The following is an 18056-nucleotide window of genomic DNA, read 5'->3' on the forward strand; positions in this document are numbered from 1 at the left end:
CGAAAACGCCTATAGTGTGAACAAGCCCTCAATGGTTCTCTATGTAGAATCATAGTAATCACGGTAATAGTCTGATTTTCCACATGCAGAAAAAAAATCAGGTTTTTTTTCCCGCAAACGCATGTGAATGGCACTATAGTGTATCGAATGAATTAAATAACAACGCATGCAATCGATGAAAATCTAACAAAAACTCGGTAGTGAAAAAAACACTGCTTTTTTACACTTCTAAATGTGACCCCTGCCTCATTGTGGGTACTTAAAACTTGCTCTGAGTTTATAGAAATTCTCTCAAAAATACTTCATTTTTTAGTAGCTAGGTTGGTATAAAAATATAAATACCATATATATATATATATATATATATATATATATATATATATATATATATATATATATATATATATATATATATATATATATATATACCGGTAGTACTATATAAAATGTAAATACAAATGTGTTAGAAATACAGAGCCTGATAACTCCTGGCAGAAATAATAGCACCCTAGTCTACCAGGGCATGCTTGGACTTCTAGCACCGCAGCTGCATTCCAGCACCGTGCACAAGTCATTGTATATTCTCACACTTCCTAGCTCAGCAAAGCGAGTCAGTGTGATTAGCATGAGTGAGGCGAGGGTCAGGAAAGTGATCAGGCTGTGAGAGAGAGGAGGAATGGAGGAAGGGAGGAGGCATTAGCAGGGGAGAGGCTGCGTGCTGTGTAAATATATATTTATGAAAGTGTCAATGTTGACTGGTCCAAGCCTCCACCCTAATCCACCCTCCACCCATTGGGCAGGACCTGCCCTGCCCCACCCTGCCGGCTGTTGCTGGTGTACAGTGTTGCTGATTAGACCTTCCCTCCCTTCTTGCTGAATTGCCATCCCTTAGAGGCTTGTCCCTAACCTCCAGGCTGCTGCAGCCACACACCGGCGTCCTGCTCATGTGAGCACAGCGGAGATAGAGAGAGAGCTCGGCTGCCGGGATCATTACTTCTGCCACTGCTCATCACCCAAGGAAGGATTATTATCATCATCCCTGCTTGTCACCAGGGGGGGACGGGAGACTCAGGCTTATCACAGTAAGTTCAATCATCATCATCATCCTTTCTGGGAAAGTAGCTGAGAGTGTATCAGTGCAGGTGCTGAGCCTCAGAGAGTGGGGTGATGTGGGGGCGCTTCACTCCTGCCTGGGGCCACTTGGAGCAGACCTTGCAGTTGCAGGGGGGCCCTGAGATGTAGGGGCCCCCCACTACAACTTCACTCCCTCTGATAAAGGGGTCCATCCTTCAGATCAGGTGTTTTTGTGGCTACACTTATGGATTTGAAGATTAGGATGTCCACACTTGTTTTATGACTCTTGTGAGAAGGTATTCCAAGGCTATGAGGGTCACCAGGGGTAGGCAAGGAAAAGGGTGTCGATATTGGGGGCTCTCTCAAAGTTTTGCTGGGGGACCCCATGATTGGTAGTTCTTCTCTCAGCTGCCTGTGCTGGTGGATCTCACTGCTGGATGGAGGAGACCCTCACATAAGGAGAGAGAGAGAGGAGTTGAGTTTGTGTTGGCACCGATCACCTGGCTGCGGTGGGCACCATTCCCAGGACACACTGTCAGCTGATTGAGCGCTGGCCAAACATTGCTCGGCATTTTCCACCAGGGGAGATCGGGCTGAATAACAAAACGCTGATTGATGGCGAGAGCACACAGCGCAAGTCCCAGTGGCCCAGCCGGGACCCCTCAGGACGGAGGACAGACGAGCCCTTGTCGCTCCCCCTGCCTGCCGGGTCCCTACAAGATTGGCATGTGTGTGTATGGGATTTCCGTGCTCTGATACTTATGTATACTCACCTATAGTTACCTTTTCCCACCTTTCTGAGGACATTGTCCACCACTAATACTATTTGTGATTTTTTTTTTTTTTTTTTTTTGTCACAAATTCCCACATTTTACTATTGTTTACCTTACCGCATACCTCCCTGTACTATTAGCAGAGCACACACACATTTACTGCTATCTGATACCTGCCTTCTACTCATTACTTTTTATGGCATTTTTGTGTGTGAAGTCATAGGATTATGATTACTTAGTATTTATATAGCGTCGACCTCTTCCGCAACGCTGTACAGCGTATATTGTCTTGTCATCCACATCTGTGGAATTTTGGGGGTCATTTTTGTATTGTTATCATTTTTTGTTGTTGTTTTTCTTTTACTTTTTTTGTTGTTTTTTGTTTGCTTTTATTTTACTTTATTCTTGTTTTAACTTGTGCTTCAGATTTTTTTTATCTTTTTTTTTTTTTTTTTTTTTTTTTAAGTAATTTTAAACTTACGAATATCTGCTATGTCAGCTTATTATTCTGTTTAAAATTTCTACCCATATACTATTTGTACAGCACCTCCATATCCAGGCAGGGAGTTTTGGAGTAGGTTTGTTGTTTCAGCAGTTCTGCATTGCTGGTAGCTGCCTGATGACTGACAGCTTATAGTCTTTAGTTACATTGGCTTCTCTATCTGCTGGTTTTGTCTGTATGCTTTTGCTGTGACCTGGGTGTCTTTTCTATGCTTGCAGTGTAGTAGACTGTAGAATTAGTAAAGTGTGGAATAACTGGTAGCGAGAAGGCTACCTTGGAATGCTATCAGCAAACCCTAATCCTATATACATATATTAACATGTACATTCTGATAGCGAGAGAGTAATCTGTGTGTACACAGCTGGGGGAAACATTTATTTTAATACCATGGGTGTGGGGATCCAACTAGAGCATTTGCATACTGTATGTGTGAAGAGCTACTGTAGGAAATCTCCCACTTTAGAATAATCAGAGGTGATTTCTGATTGGTTGCTTGGGGCTATTGCAGACCACTTTAGCTGTAGCGCCTGGTACACACCATGCAATTTCCTGGGTCCGATAGATAACTTCCCACAGGTCCGATCTGATTTCCGATCATTTAACTGATCAGTTTTTTAATCACTTCTGTGCAAAATCAGTCAGAAAAACGATCGGAAGTCGGATTGGACCTGTTGGAAATCATCGATTTGACCCGAAAATCTGATAGGAAATTGCATGGCATTAGGCTTATTTTTTTTTTTTTTTTTTTTTTATGTGGAATTGATTAGAATTATTTGAAAAGCTGCTGAACAATTTGAACAGTTCAGTGACCACTTCTGACTAGTATAAGTTGATACAGTTTGAAACCTGGTTGCTATGGTTTGCTTCACTTGTCACTTCCTGTTTCAGCATATCGCTTTCTGAAATGACCTGATTGGGTTTATATTGTTGATCAGCTCTGTGCTGCACTGAAGTTGTCTGTGGGATGTTGTAATGACTAAAAAAAGCAGACTTTGCCCTCAGCCTGCCCTTCACTGTGTTATGAGTAGGGCAGATGTGGTCACACCACACAGTTCTGGGACTCTGGGAGCCTGACTGACACAGAAGCAGCACAAACCCCTCATTGTCAGATATCATCAGCTTGGAATGATGAGATTGTTTCATAGTAACTCTGATTGTGGCTGCCTTCATTCCTATGGTCCAGAAAGCAGCAGCACCCGATCATTCTCTTTTCATACATGGAGGGGTTTGGAGAAATTGTAGTGGGAACTTAAAGCAAACCTAATGAAATAATGAATTGTATGTGTTGTACAGCTAAGAAATAGAACACTAGAAGCAAAGAAGAATTACATGTTGTTTTCCAGTACAGGAAAAGTTAAAACAAAACAAACTTTGGTTGTTATCTATGCAAAAGAGCTTCTCTGACCTACTTGACCCAACTTGGTCACATACAATCCTTTTTTCTGGAGCACATAAGCCCAATCTACACGATACGATTCTTTATACGATTTGATTACAATTCTATTTACGATCCGATTAAATCCAACATGTCCGATCGGGATTCAATTCGATTTGCCATTGCATAACAATTGCAAATCGAATTGAATCGAATCCCGATCGGACATGTTGGATTTAATCGGATCGTAAACAGAATCGTAATCGAATCATATAAAGAATCGTATCGTGTAGATGGGGCTTTAAAAAGCCAATAAACAGTGAGAGATAAGGCTTTACTGTAGGAAAGTTTAAAAGGCCATTATTTCTGCTTTGCTTTATAGCTGAAAAGGCAGAGTGTGGTTTTAAAACTGCAACTGTGACACTATGATGCAATGTTTGATGCAAAAGAGATGGGATAACTGAAAATAAAACTGGTACGCATCATGCAATTTCCCGTCAGATAAATGGGTCGAATCGATAAATTCTGACAGATCTGATCTGAATTCCTATTGTTTCTATGATCCTTTTTTTTGTATAACAGTGATCGTAAAATCGATCAGAAAAACGATTGGAGTGTAATAATGAACAATGACCATTAGAAGTCTTGTTATTATTTGCAGATTTTTTTTGTGAGTAGGTGCCAAAATGCCAACTCTTTCCTAAAGGCAGAGGAAGTGGTATAGCTGCTGTTTGCCGCAAGACCCAGGCAAGCAGGCTGCACACAGCAACACCAGGGAGTTTTGAGGTAGAAGGCAGATGTTTCACAAAGTAAATATTTCCACCTACTGTACTAGTGTTCAGAGCTGACTGATATGCTTTCCAGCTTTATCTGTGTGACTCTGTGGGCTGTAGGATTCTAATCCTCTTGTGGCAGCTCAGCCACTGTGGCTCTGTACAGCCAGGTCTGAGTTTATGGCCAGATTGGGCAACCATCTAATGTATCAGTATCTCCCGATGCCCTCTGCCTGGGGGAAAAGCTCCTATACCTCTACTGTACCGCTTGCCATCATTCTTCACTTGTCCCATGATCTTCCACCTCCATTTTTTGCCTTGTTTTAGAAATTTCAATCAACTTTATTTGTTGTTTTTTTTTAAATGTACACCCTGCTTTGTCTGTCTTCCCAGAGGGTAGTTGTGCCTGAGCATCCAGCAGCACTTGCCTGTAAGGTGAATACTGTATTGATCTGCTCTTTCCACACTGATGGAGCTCTCACAGCTAACCAACCTTCTTAGGCATACAGCTCCTGCCTTGGAACGCCTCAAAATTGGTACCATTCATATACTGCAAGCTGTCAGTGAGCAGCTGTGGTCTGACTGCTGTATACCACCCTGGCTGGCACACCTGGCTGTTTCACATTTGCACTGTGTGTTGTTATCATCATGTTTTGGATTACTGGGGAATTCACAGTAATTGCTTCAGTATGCTGTGTGACAGATCCCAGCACTCTAGTAGTACTCATGTCTGTTTACCCAACCACAGCATTACTTGTCAATGTTAAATAATGTATTTCCCCCTGACTGGGCTTTTTATGTGTGTCACCAGTTGCTAAGGCCACCGCAATGCTATGCTTCCCTCTGCTTGTTGTGACACCTTACAAAGTTCAGTTTGCTCAAGGAAGCTGTGTGCGCTTCAACGTATGGACATCCTGTGCACAAACAGAGTGCTATATACCCACCTTGCTAACCTGTATGCTGAAGCAAGGGAGAACTCAGCATTCCATTGTGAACTCACCAGCCAATCATTTTCCATGTTTCCAGTATTGACTAACATAGGGAATGCAATCCACAACTACACTGTTTACTGCAAAACTTGGGGGGGGGTCGAGGTCTGTGGCTAATACTGATAGCCACAGACCCTGAACAAGCATGCAGATCAGTTACTACAGAGTACCCGGCAAGCTCAAGGAGAACCAGAACTCTCAGACTAAGTTCACAGTGGGACGTTAAAGTCGCGCGTTAAAAGAGCATTTAACGCAGAATAACTCACTGCAATGAAAAATCAATGCTCTGTTCACAGTGCACATGTTGCGTTGGTGTCTAACGCTGCACGTTAAGTAAAAGTACTGCATGCAGTGCGTTATACACGTTATTAGCTGCGTTGGACTGTTTGCACATGCTCAGTAAGGACTTGGAAGCATACTTTTCATTGCCTGTATTTTTTACTGTATCTGCTGTATGCGACGGTAATGCTGCGTTGCCACTTTTTGGGCGCGTTGCGATGTAAGCTTGCGGTGCGACTTTAACGTGGCATCAAAACGCAACGTCCCACTGTGAATCTAGCCTGACTCAAATCTGACTCAAATTAACCACATGCTTGTTTCAGGGTCTTGACTTTGACACTACTGATGCCAGAAGGGAAACAAGACTACCAGGCAACTGGTATTGTTTAAAAGGAAATAAATATGGCAGAAGGTTCCTTTTAACAATGTGTTTTGGGGTTTCTTTCTTGGACTCCAGACTTGACGAATCTGTGTGCAAAACACCAACCACCGCACACCAAATCAATGGGTGATTCACATTCTATGAAATTTGTAGTTCGCACTGTATGTGCAAAAAAGGGAGGGGGGCAGCCTGTTTTTTTTTCGGACACTGCAAGTTTTCTCTTAACTTTTACATTAGGCTACCAAGGAAAAGCGCAAACCTTTTTCCACATACGATTGTGTGTCCGGAGAAATGCAAGGGAAAGTACGTGCGTGGTTTTCGTGCATAGTAGTGTGAACCTTCCCTAAGTTGTAGTTTTTGATGTTTATTGAATAACCAAAAAGTTGTTGTTGTTTTTCTAATTACTACTTCGTTATTATTATTATTATTATTATTATTATTAATGTAGGTTACTAGGCCATTTGCCATCAGCCAATAATAGTTCTGAGTGAGAGAGGTGTAGGACTTGGAGTGATGTAGTCATTAGTCACATATTTCTCTTATATAATATGAATGCGGGCCCGGGACAAACACCCTGTGTGTATTTGTAAATAGGGTTGCTCCTGCCCATAAAGCTGTTGTTATTATTCACACCCATAGAACAAACACCTCCGCCCGCTACCGCCATATAAAATAACTGCAGCTGCTCATGAATATCGGTCAGCAAATTCTGACTAAAGTCTCTCTGTGCTTTCTCTGCAGCTCAGCCAGAAGAGCTGTTTCCTTTTCTTTGTTTCAAGGCTGGAGTTTGCGTCATACATTCCAAGTGGCATATGTGTGCTCTTTCCTGTTTCAGATCACGGGTCCTGACCAAACCCCTGTCACTACCCCAGCTACTCCCAGTCCACACCCAGGGAGTTAATACCTCTGCTCATTAACGCTTAACCCTTTGTCCCTGCTGATGAGATATGTATGATAAAGGCTATGAGCCACACTCATGATGTACTAATGTCCCTAGCAAGGCAGCAGTGTCTGTGAATACATCATTGTCTGCTGTGGGATTTATCTGTGTACAGCGTAATGTTAGCCTTGCCCTGAAAATGTGCTCAAAGTGTGGAACAAGAATATTAGTTTAGTATTCATATAGCGCCAACATCGTCCACAGGGCTTCAGAGTGTATATAGTCTTGTCACTACTGTCCCTCAGAGGAACTCCACAATCTAATCCCTACCATAGTCATATGTCCATTGTAGTCTGGGTCCAATTTAGGGGGAAGCCAGTTAACTTATCTGTGTGTTTTTTTGGGGATGTGTGAGGAAACCGGAGTGCCCTGAGGAAACCCACACAGGCATGGGGAGGACATACAAACTCCTTGCAGATAGTGCCCTGGCTGGAATTCAAACCAGTTACCCAGTACTGCAAGGCGAGAGCACTAACCACTATGCCGCCCAAGATTACGGACAACTTGCACTCTTGGCTCTGGGCTCAGGGGGTACTTCAATTTGCCCCAATCAAATTCTCATACAGTGGTACATTTTGAGATTAAATAAAAGCATATTGGAATTCTTGTCCACAATTGGGGATGTCTGGCTGATGCTATCTGATTAGGCCCTGGGTTGCCTCAATCTTCCAATTTGCATGGCCTGAGATGAACCATCAGTCATGCAAGCAACAATTCAATATGGATGTGTGATGAATATGCCCATAGACTGATGATGTTGTTGCTCCGTTGAATCCACTACACTGTCTGTGAAGCCGGCTATACATTGTACAATTTCCTTAAATAAACTAGATGTTGGTATCAATAAGAACATTTTAGCCAGTTTACGGTTGCTTTGAACTGACCATAATGTTAAAGAACTATGAGAACAACTTGATCTATTGTACTATTGTATTTATAAATAAGGTGGGGGACATGCAAAGCATGCTGGATTTCACTCCAACCAATGTAGATGTAGTCAGCTAAACAGGCATGTAATCTACTATGAGACCTCCCGTTGTGCATTGTCTCACAGAGGGGGGTGAGAGGTGGGGGAGGACTGTTGCACCTACAGACATTCAATTGTCATTCAGAAAGGCCATTAGGTCACAATGGCCAGCAGTCATTGAAAGCCTGTAGGGTGCTTTTCCTATGGATCGCTTGCTGGTTATCAGCTCTAGTGCTGGGAATACACGGGTCTATTCTGAGCTGATAGATGGATAATTTCCGACATGTCCGATTGCCGTTTGATCGTTTTGCCACTCGATTTGTCATTGAGTTGAATTGAAAAAAAATAACAAAAACGAGCGGAAGATAAGCGAATAGAGAGCAAAACGATCAGGTGCAGAATCGAGCGCCCCAAATCGACCCATGTATTACACTCGCAAAGTCGTCTGAGGCAGTCGAAAACGAAAGTTATACATATGTACAGCAGCCCCCGACCGCCGCTCCACAAGCAATGCCAACGGATCAGCTTGCCTGAGCGACAACTCCATTGTCCTGTTGCTCCCCTGCTTGCCCCATGACGTACGCACCGCTCCTCATAGCAACAGAGCGCATTGTCTACTGCTACTCAGCTGACTTTGCGTCTGTCAGCGATGGCCCAGCGAGGTCCTCTGGGGGATCAGATCCCTGATGTGTGGCATCACTCAGAAATATGTGTATGGACCTCCTCTGACAGGGAAGATCAGGGTTCGAATGCTGGCTGATGCCAGTACTTATTCAGTAAGGGGTCATTGGGCAAGACTTGATCTGGTGGCCATCAACTAGTGTTTGGCCACCTCTCTCTGTTGCCTTTGGAAATATGTTTCCCTTACTTCCTGTCCCAGTGACACAACAGGAAGTAGAGGAAACTTCCCCCAAAGAGAAGAGAAATCCCATCTTCGAACTATCACTGGAACAGGTGTGCCCTTTATTACCTAGATTTTGTTCTGGCGATACCCGTAACTTTTTGGGATTTACCTAACTTCTAGTCACAAAGCCAGGAGTTCTGGGAAAATGCTGTTTCCTAGCCAACTACAAAGGGAGAAGAATGACAGAAAATTCTCTACACAGGGGACGCAGACAGCAATGAAAACTGTAGAAAAAATGGAAGCGTGCCTGAGGTGATTATATTTCTCCCTCTTCTGTTTCACAGACAGGTGTCTTATGCATAAGTTTTTATTATTTTATAAAGCGCCAATATATTCTATGACCAACACACTAGAATTTCAAGGGGAAAGCAAAGCATTTCAGATGTTTGCCAGATTATCCATTCTTACTATGACTGGAGGGTTTAATGCTAGGTACACACAATACAATTTTCTGGCGCCAGATCTATTTTTTTTTTTCCAACATGTCCTATCTCAATTTCAATTTATTTTTCCGATCAATTTCTGTTCACTTCTATGGAAATCGATGATGAAAGCATTAGAATTCAGATCGGACATGTTGGAAAAAATCGATCTGGCAGGTAAATCTGCCAGAAAATTGTATTGTGTGTGTGTGTACCCAGCATAAAGGGATTCTGATGTTTAAAACAAACTAGGTGGCTGCAGCAAAACCTTTCCTCTAATATGTCCTGTTGCCACACCACCTCCTGCTTGTGTACCTGGGGCCCTGCTCCTCCCCCTTTCCCCAACAGTGTGATTCCAAGCCAATCACTAACTGCAAGGAGGAAGGGGATGCAGGATTTGTTCAAATTAGGACCTGTGGGGATAGTTTGGGACTAGAGAAGGTCAATGGCCTGTTAATAAGTCCACTGTAAATTAGATTGTATACAGATTGGAATTGGGCCATTTAGTACAAGTTTGAGTGGCCCATTTCAAATTGGCATAAATTGTTTACTATGTAAGCCAGAATTATACGGATCTGATTAAAGGGACACTTAAGCCAGAAAAAAAATGAGTTTTACTCACCTGGGGCTTCTACCAGCCCCCTGCAGCAGTGCTGTGCCCTCGCAGCCACTCACTAATCCTCTGGTCCCCCGCTGCCAGCTAGTTTTGTTTTTGCCGACAGGCCCATTAGGAATGGCCAAGCGTAGCTTTTTCCGCATTCCCGACTGCAATAGCGCTATTGCGGGCCGCAACGCGTACAAAAATACACAATGCCGCATTACAAACGCATAGGTATGCGGCAACGCGTATTTTTGTACACGTTGCGGCCCGCAATAGCGCTAATTACAGTCGGGAATGCGGAAAAAGCTACTTGTGGCCAGTCCTGATAAACTAGCTGGCAGCGGGGGACTAGAGGATTAGTGAGTGGCTGCGAGGGCACAGGACTGCTGCAGGGGGCTGGTAGAAGCCCCAGGTGAGTAAAATTCTTTTTCTTTTTTTTCTGACTTAAGGTTCACTTTAGGCTGCTTACACACAGGGACGTTACAGGCGCACGTTAGTGCGCCTGTAACGCTCCCCCAACGCACAGCAATGTAACTCAAGTGGGCTGTTCACACAGCCCACGTTGCGTTACATGTAACGCTGTACGTTGCCCGGAAAGTGCAGCATGCTACGGCGTTAGAGCGGCTATAGCCGCGTTAGACTGTTTACACATGCGCAGTAGGGGGCGGAGAGGAGGCGGGGAGAGCCAGCTACAGTAGCCGCGCACATGGCTACTTAATATTCACTGCACTGGCAGCCGCTGATTGGCCGGCGGGACCACATGATGCGGAGTGTCTCGCTCCGCATCACGTGGTCCCGCTGGCCAATCAGCGCCACTCTGGGAGACTTTATCGGAATTGAGCCGCCTAATGCGGCTCACTCTACCGTCGGCTCTTGCAGCACCATACGTTGTGTTAGGTGCACGTTATGCGACCTTAACGTGGCACCTAACGCAACGTCTTGGTGTGCAAGTAGCCTTAATCATCTCTATTCAAGAAAACAAAATAGGACATCAAATTTTATTTTTGAACAGCGTGATCTGTAATGTTCATGGGATTAGGTCTACCTTAAACAGGAATTTGTCAAACTTGTGAATAACAAATGGGGAACAAAAATAAAGTGCAGGCAGCCAATCCGGTACAGGGCCAGGCAGCCGATCCGGTACAGGGCCAGGCAGCCGATCCGGTACAGGGCCAGGCAGCCGATCCGGTACAGGGCCAGGCAGCCGATCCGGTACAGGGCCAGGCAGCCGATCCGGTACAGGGCCAGGCAGCCGATCCGGTACAGGGCCAGGCAGCCGATCCGGTACAGGGCCAGGCAGCCGATCCGGTACAGGGCCAGGCAGCCATCCATTTTTCTCCCATCCCTCCTTCACATTTCTGATCATTCACCTTTTAAACAGACACCTTGTTTGAAACCAACAGACAGAGGTCCAAATTGTATATATACTTTAGTTTTATTTGTAAGCACAACTGATGTGAGAGGCATATTGATGCTGCCATATTTTTTTTCCTTTCAAACAATACTAGTTGCCTGGAGGTCCTGCTGGTCTTTCTGGCATCAGTAGTGTCTGAATCATACACCTGAAACAAGCATGTGGCTAAAAGTATCAGAGGCAGAGGATCAGCAGGATAGCCAGGCAATGTGCATTGTTTAAAAGCAAATACATATGGCAGCCTCCATAACTCTCTCCCTTCAGGTGTCCTTTCATGTCTTCACTGAATCAAATGCCTAAATGATTATACAAATCGTATTGTGGATGGTGGCTTTTAGACTTTCTTACCAGCTGGATATGACTTTGATACAAATAAAAACACTGTAAACAGAGATAGAATCACGGAAACTAACTTCCAGGTCAAAATACCAGAATGTGGGGTTTTCCCAGGGAAATACTGGGTGGAAACTGTATTGTTTAGTAGATAGATGTAAAGGATCACAACGTTTTTTCCCCAAGTATTGTCTGATCACCCTGTACACTGTCTTCACTACCTGTTTTACTGTGTTAAAGGAAAAAAGTTGCATGCTGAAAATACTGCAACTGAACACTTGCTTCAGTTTATGACCATTCTGTATTGCAGGTGCTATGGTAGTTTGTGTATTGCCTGCAAGCAGAGATTATAATAAGTTGTATTCCATCTTTTATATATATCAAGCAGTGTTACAACTTTTATCATTCCATTAATTTAAAAATGTAGTATTTTGTTGTCTTGTTCTCATAAGTTCCTGTTCCGAAATGTCTTTACCGGACTCGGTGATACACGCTGGACCCAACTCCACTGTTGTGTTTATGTTGGGTAATACACTTGTGGCTGCATGAATGTATGCATTCTGTACACAATGGTAACGCAGTTTCGGGTATGAATTATCATTGGCTTATTAGATGATACTTTGTATAGATTTTAGATTGTGGCTGGACAAAGCCAGGTTACTTGGGATCCTTACAAGTTGAGATGATGCCAACGTTTTTGAGTTCTTTCTAGCTGTTGTCAATTGAGCTGTGTCTGGATTGGACAGACTCTGTCAAGATTTACATATTGCATTGCCCACCTCTGTTTAAGATGATTTTTGAACCAGGCAGTGATCGGAGGTGTTTGAGGCTCATCTGTCCTGTTGTCTCCTGGGTTCCTCCTTGAGATGGATTTTCCTGCCCGTTTGCTGTTGTAAGCATTTTAGAAAGCCCAGCTGATGTTTTATGAAAGCCAAAAAAACAGGATGATTATACAAGGTTCTCCTGGGAGCCAAAAAAGATCTATAGACACTTAGTAAGCAATGACTCAGCACTGACTAAACAATTTAAAAAACAATCTGCAAGTTTTTCAAGCTTTCCCATTTAAGTCAGTGGGAGCATAACAATGTTCAGAAAAGAGCGGGAGGCGGGGTTATTAAGGGTTAAGAATCCTGAAGTGAAAGGAATACGGAGGCTGCCATCTTCATTTCCTAACTGCCGGTTTCCAGTTGAGCCATGTCTGTTTCCGATTTTGCCCTGGCTCCCGTTGCGTTGTGAAGATGCACCTAGAATCGCTACACCGTGCCATGCATGGATACAGTGTTTCAGTTGCGTGCTGCAGAAATCTGCAGCCTGCCGTCCTGATTCGCACAGTAGTATGATCTGGCAGGCATTGAAAAAGTAGGCAGCATTTCCCGGCCCCTCCTGCCTGCGGGGAAAAGCTGCAGATTCATGCCGTATTTGGCACTAGTGGAAGTGGGCCCTTGTAAATTGTGCCAGTTGCCTGGCTGTCATGCTGACAAAGTATTAGAGGCATAGCATCAGCACAGACATCCGGCAACTGGCAGTGTTTAATAGAGAATGAGGATAGCAGCCACTGTATTCCTTTCACTTCACGTTCAATTCAAGACAAGCGCTAGCAAAACTAGAGCAAACTTGGAGTAGTTCCTAGGAGTCAGATACCAGAATCCTGGCATCCCTCAACAGATATAACTCGATTGGTTCCTTTAGGCAACGTCTCCAATTTTGCATAAAATTTCTTGCACTAGTCTTGATTAGTCCACCAGAGGCTGAAGTCAGTGTAGCGTTTATTAAGCTGGACACACGCTTGGTATAATTGCGTTCATTTTTCGTTTTACGTCAAACACAAAGTGCTGCATAAACACTATGGGCTGCTTGTGTTTTGGCAATTCTTTGAGCTAGTTTTCATGTTTACATTGTGGTAAGGAAACTGCCTGAATTCAGCTTTATTACGCAAAACAATGTATTTTTATGCTATGCACTAAAACGCAGGCAAACGTAATACAAAAAATTAATGTAATTTTGGCAAAACTTTTACGGTTGCCCACAGCTGAAGTGTGCACCCAGCCTTGATTGCAAGGCAAATTACTGCAAGCAAGAACTTCTTCTGGAGCTTGTGTGGACACCATCATTTACTACTCATGTTATAGTTTCGCTGAGTGTTTGGTCAGCTGCAGTGCAGTGAACAAGGGAGGTTTATTACAGGAGATGCATTGTTCCTTGTCATAAAATCAAAATGGCACACAGACTGACAAGCACTGAGGGACACATGTTGGCGGACAGGCAGTAAGAGGTTATAAAGGGTTGCCTTGTAGTTGTACAGCCTTCCTGAGGTGATCTATTAGAATGTCTTCTGAACTTGCTGGGAAAAGTAGAGAGTTCAGTGACAAAGGTGCAGCTGCTACAGGGCCCATTAATACAGGGGACCAAACAAAGCATGCCATTAATTAACCAGTATATGTGGTGACTTTACATTCTGTGCTGATTAAATTAGCGTTTTGGTTCCCTTTATGTGCTTTAATTTTGCTTTCCTGTATTTTGTTTGACACTCTGGTATGTGTAGACCTGGCCACAAACCTGACACATTAGTCAGCAGATAGTAGGCAGATAAGCAGTCCTTACCATCTTGCACCATGCTACGTTACACACCACAGAGCAATGTTCTGGAACAGGACCTATAGGCCTTGCTTTGGCCAGCAAGCTTCATTTGGAATGGGGCAATGCAGGAACCACTGTAGTGATGTCATAGAAACTCAGCGCTAACCCTCAGTCAAAGTCATCTTGGTTGAAGGGGTTTTAAGCCTTGTAAGATCTTATTTTGATTGGCTGGAAAGACGATTATAGGATATCTATGACTTCCATAATGGTGACCAATATACAAAACAATATCAATAAACAAGTGGTCTGAAAAATCTATTTTATAATAATAATTGGCACAAATTGTATGAAGCAGGGTGGTCGCGTTTAAAAGAGGAACTGTAGTGAAAATAACATAAATGAATTAAATTGTTTTTTTACAATATTCATTGATAAATTATTTAGTCAGTGTTTGCCCGTTGTAAAATCTTTCCGCTCTCTGATGTGCATTTTGAAATGTATCACTGGCGGTGACATCTTTAGTTCTGCCAGGTGATCTGTACAGAATGTTTGTTACTGCGAGCTATAGTTGGCAGTTGGGAAAAGCCATTATTTCCCACAATGCAACAAGGTTCACAGACAGCAAACTGTCAGGACCATGGTCATGACCTCACACTGTGGGAGGGGTTTCACCACAATATCAGCTACACAGACCCCCCCCCCCCCCCCCCCTGTTGATCTATTGCTGGGAATACACATTACATTTTTCGCGTTCAATTCTGCGTGCGATCTATTAGCCATTTGATTTTCTGCTCGATTCTCTTATCTTCCACTCGTTTTTCTTATCTTTTTTCCATTCATTTCTATGAGAAATCGAGCGGAACATCGGACATGACGGAATTTTATTATCGAAGGCATCTATCGGAACGATTCTTCGAAAAAAAAGTAACGTGTATTCAATCCTTGTCTAAAGTTTCTCTTTTTAAAGAGAACCTAAAGTAAAAAAAAAAAAATGAGATGAACTCACCTGAGGCTTCCCTCAGCCCCCTGCAGACGATCGGTGCCCTCGCAGCCCCGCTCCGATGGCCCAGGACCCGCCGGCGAACACTTCCGGTTTGGCCGACAGTGGCGGCAATAGCAGCATAGGGGGCGATATACAGGCTGGGAACGCGAACAATCACTCGCGTTCCCATGCCTGTCGGCCGGTGACGGCCAAACCGGAAGTGTTCGCTGGCGGGTCCTGGGCCATCGGAGCGGGGCTGCGAGGGCACCGATCGTCTGCAGGGGGCTGAGGGAAGCCCCAGGTGAGTTCATATCATTTTTTTTTGTGACTTTAGGTTCACTTTAAATTAAAACAAGTGATTTGAAGGTTGTCTTATTGGCTGGCCTTGCTAGAAAGGTTAGATCGACTCTGTGGCGATTGATGGAAATTGGTTCTTATCTGTCAATTTTGTACCTGTCCACTACATAAAATGCTAAAGAGTAGATGTAATATGAGGAGATGCAAATCAATAAAAAAAGTTATTCAGACTACTTCAAATCAATTGTTGAAGTTCAAAATGAACTAATCAGGGGCGTAACAATAGACCCTGCAAGGGATGCAGCCACAGGGGGCCCTGTCCTAAGAAACTGACAATTAAGGGCTAGAAGAGAAATAAAAAAACCTTTCTGGTCTCTGCCCAATTGTTCTAATGACTACGTCTGCTCAGCCACTGATAAGGAATTATACAAAGTTTTGCAGACAAAGATTTGTAGACAGCCCCTTTTTAGTGTTCAGCAGGATCTTGTGTACAGCGCTGTTCTACCCCCAGCCTCTCCAGCCCCTTCCCAAATGCTGTGTCTTTTAGTGATGCTTGAGGAGTCTGGGCATGGAGAGAAAAAGCTTTCAGCTTTCCGCACGATTGTTGTAATGACAGCATCTGCTCAGCCAAAGATAGACAATGATTTATAGGCAGTACCTATTCAGTGTCCAGCAGGCTCTTGTGTAAAGTGCCCAGCCCCCAACCTCTCTACTCCTCCCCAAGTGCTGTGTACTGTAGTGATACTGGAGAAGTCTGCAAAGCCAGTTCTGCTGCATTGGAGATAGACACAGTGAGTGTAATAATCTGAGGCTGGGAGAAGTTTGGTGGGAGGGGGCCCCATCCAAAGTTTCACAAGGGGGCCCAGTGATTTCTAGTTACGCCCCTGTAACTACTTGACTTTGAGTTGCTTCTCTGCATGTAATTGTTTTGCTTGATTGCTCATTTACATTGCTTCCTGCATGGTCACCTTTAAGTTCACTGAGACCTTCATTAAGGTCAGGCACAAAACCTGAGGAGGATAAGATTGTTGGGTGTGTACTTGGGAGCATATTTATTAATTAAAGGTTAAGGACATGGATAAATACACTAACCTTCATGATTAGAAATGGTTAGTGTTTACCATAGGACCAGGCAACAGTTAAAGTTAGTGGTAAGTTTAAGGGGTTGTTTGCAGAGAAAGGCTGTATGATCTCCCCCTCCTCCTCCCTGACTTCCTTTTATGGGCAATGAGAGGTCAGGGGCGGAGTTTTTGGAAAAATAGAGACTGCTGTCCAGTCCAGCCAGCAGCATCTGAAATTAGTACAGAAAGGCAGCATGGCAGGAGCTTCAACTAGGGCACAGAAAGCAAAAAGCTGACCCATAATACCAAGACATAGTTTAAATATTGGCATTTAAGCAAGCAGTCATGGGTTGCTTGGTCCATGAATAATGCAGTTTATCACATGCAGGTTTAGGACACCCTCCCACCGCAACCCTTCAGAGGTGAACGTGAGATGTAGCAGCATTACTGTCATGTGACACAGCTCTCGCTTTCAGGCACTAAAGAACCGTACTGAGTGGTCACATGATTTCCAGCTGTAAGGGCCTGTTCACACCTGAGCGGGAATCGCCCGATTCCCGCTCACGGCAAACCGCTAGCGGTTCTGCAAGAACCGCTACACAATGTAGCGAGTGGCAGTGTTCTCACTGCCGCGGTTGCGGTTAGCGTTAACCGCAACCACGCTGCATGCAGCAGTTTGCCGGCGACGAGCGATCCGCGATTTGCGATCGTGATTAGCGTGCACAGCATGTTAATCGCGATCGCTCCAAAACCGCCGCAGTGTCCAGTGATTTTTCTGCGCTAATCGCGGGAAAATCCCTCCCACAAAACGCCGGCGGTAATCGCCGGCGTTCTGTGATTTTAAGTGTGAACGGGCCCTAAGGCCAGAAACCCATTAGGAGCGATTTTTCTGAGCGCTTTGTGATTTAAAAAGCTCTTGCTAATGTAATGCTATGGCTGTGATCCCACTTGAGCGATGTGATTTTATAAAAATCTCCAATAGCATTGCATTAGCAAGAGCTTTTTCAAATCACTGGTGCTTAAAAAAGGCTGCTAGTGGGTTTGAGCCCTTACAGTAATATGAGATACATCTGATGATGTCTTCCCAATAAGCTCTCATTGTTTTTTAATAGCTTGTAGATTCCTTTCACATTCCGTGTCAGCGTTGTGCTGTGTCTAACTAGAGATACAAGTGTCCTGAGTGGCTTCGCACTTATGCTACTTGGTCTCTTATGGCTAGTGTCCTACTGGACTTATTTAGTACTTCTAATGGTATAATTTGTTTTTTACTGCATCTCCTTTACAACTAGGAGCTGTGAAAGTCCTAATTCCCCACCAGCCCCAGGGGTGAAAGCGTTAAGGCTGTGGCCCTGTGGCCGTGTCCTCCAAGATGTGACCCTGCAGCATTGTGGGAGAGGAAAGAGGAAAAGGT

General features: G+C 44.0%; 1 protein-coding gene across 1 annotated transcript in view; it reads left to right on the top strand.

The window, feature by feature from the left end:
- Nucleotides 1–870: 870 nt before the first annotated feature.
- Nucleotides 871–18056, top strand: part of KLF3 (KLF transcription factor 3) — a 90067-nt gene continuing 72881 nt past the window's right edge. Inside the window, exon 1 of the mRNA XM_068278452.1 lies at nt 871–1082. The gene's annotated coding sequence lies outside the window, so the exon portion shown is untranslated. The remainder of the gene's footprint in view (nt 1083–18056) is intronic.

This window comes from Hyperolius riggenbachi, chromosome 1 (genome assembly GCF_040937935.1).
Source record: "Hyperolius riggenbachi isolate aHypRig1 chromosome 1, aHypRig1.pri, whole genome shotgun sequence".
Lineage (NCBI taxonomy): Eukaryota > Metazoa > Chordata > Amphibia > Anura > Hyperoliidae > Hyperolius > Hyperolius riggenbachi.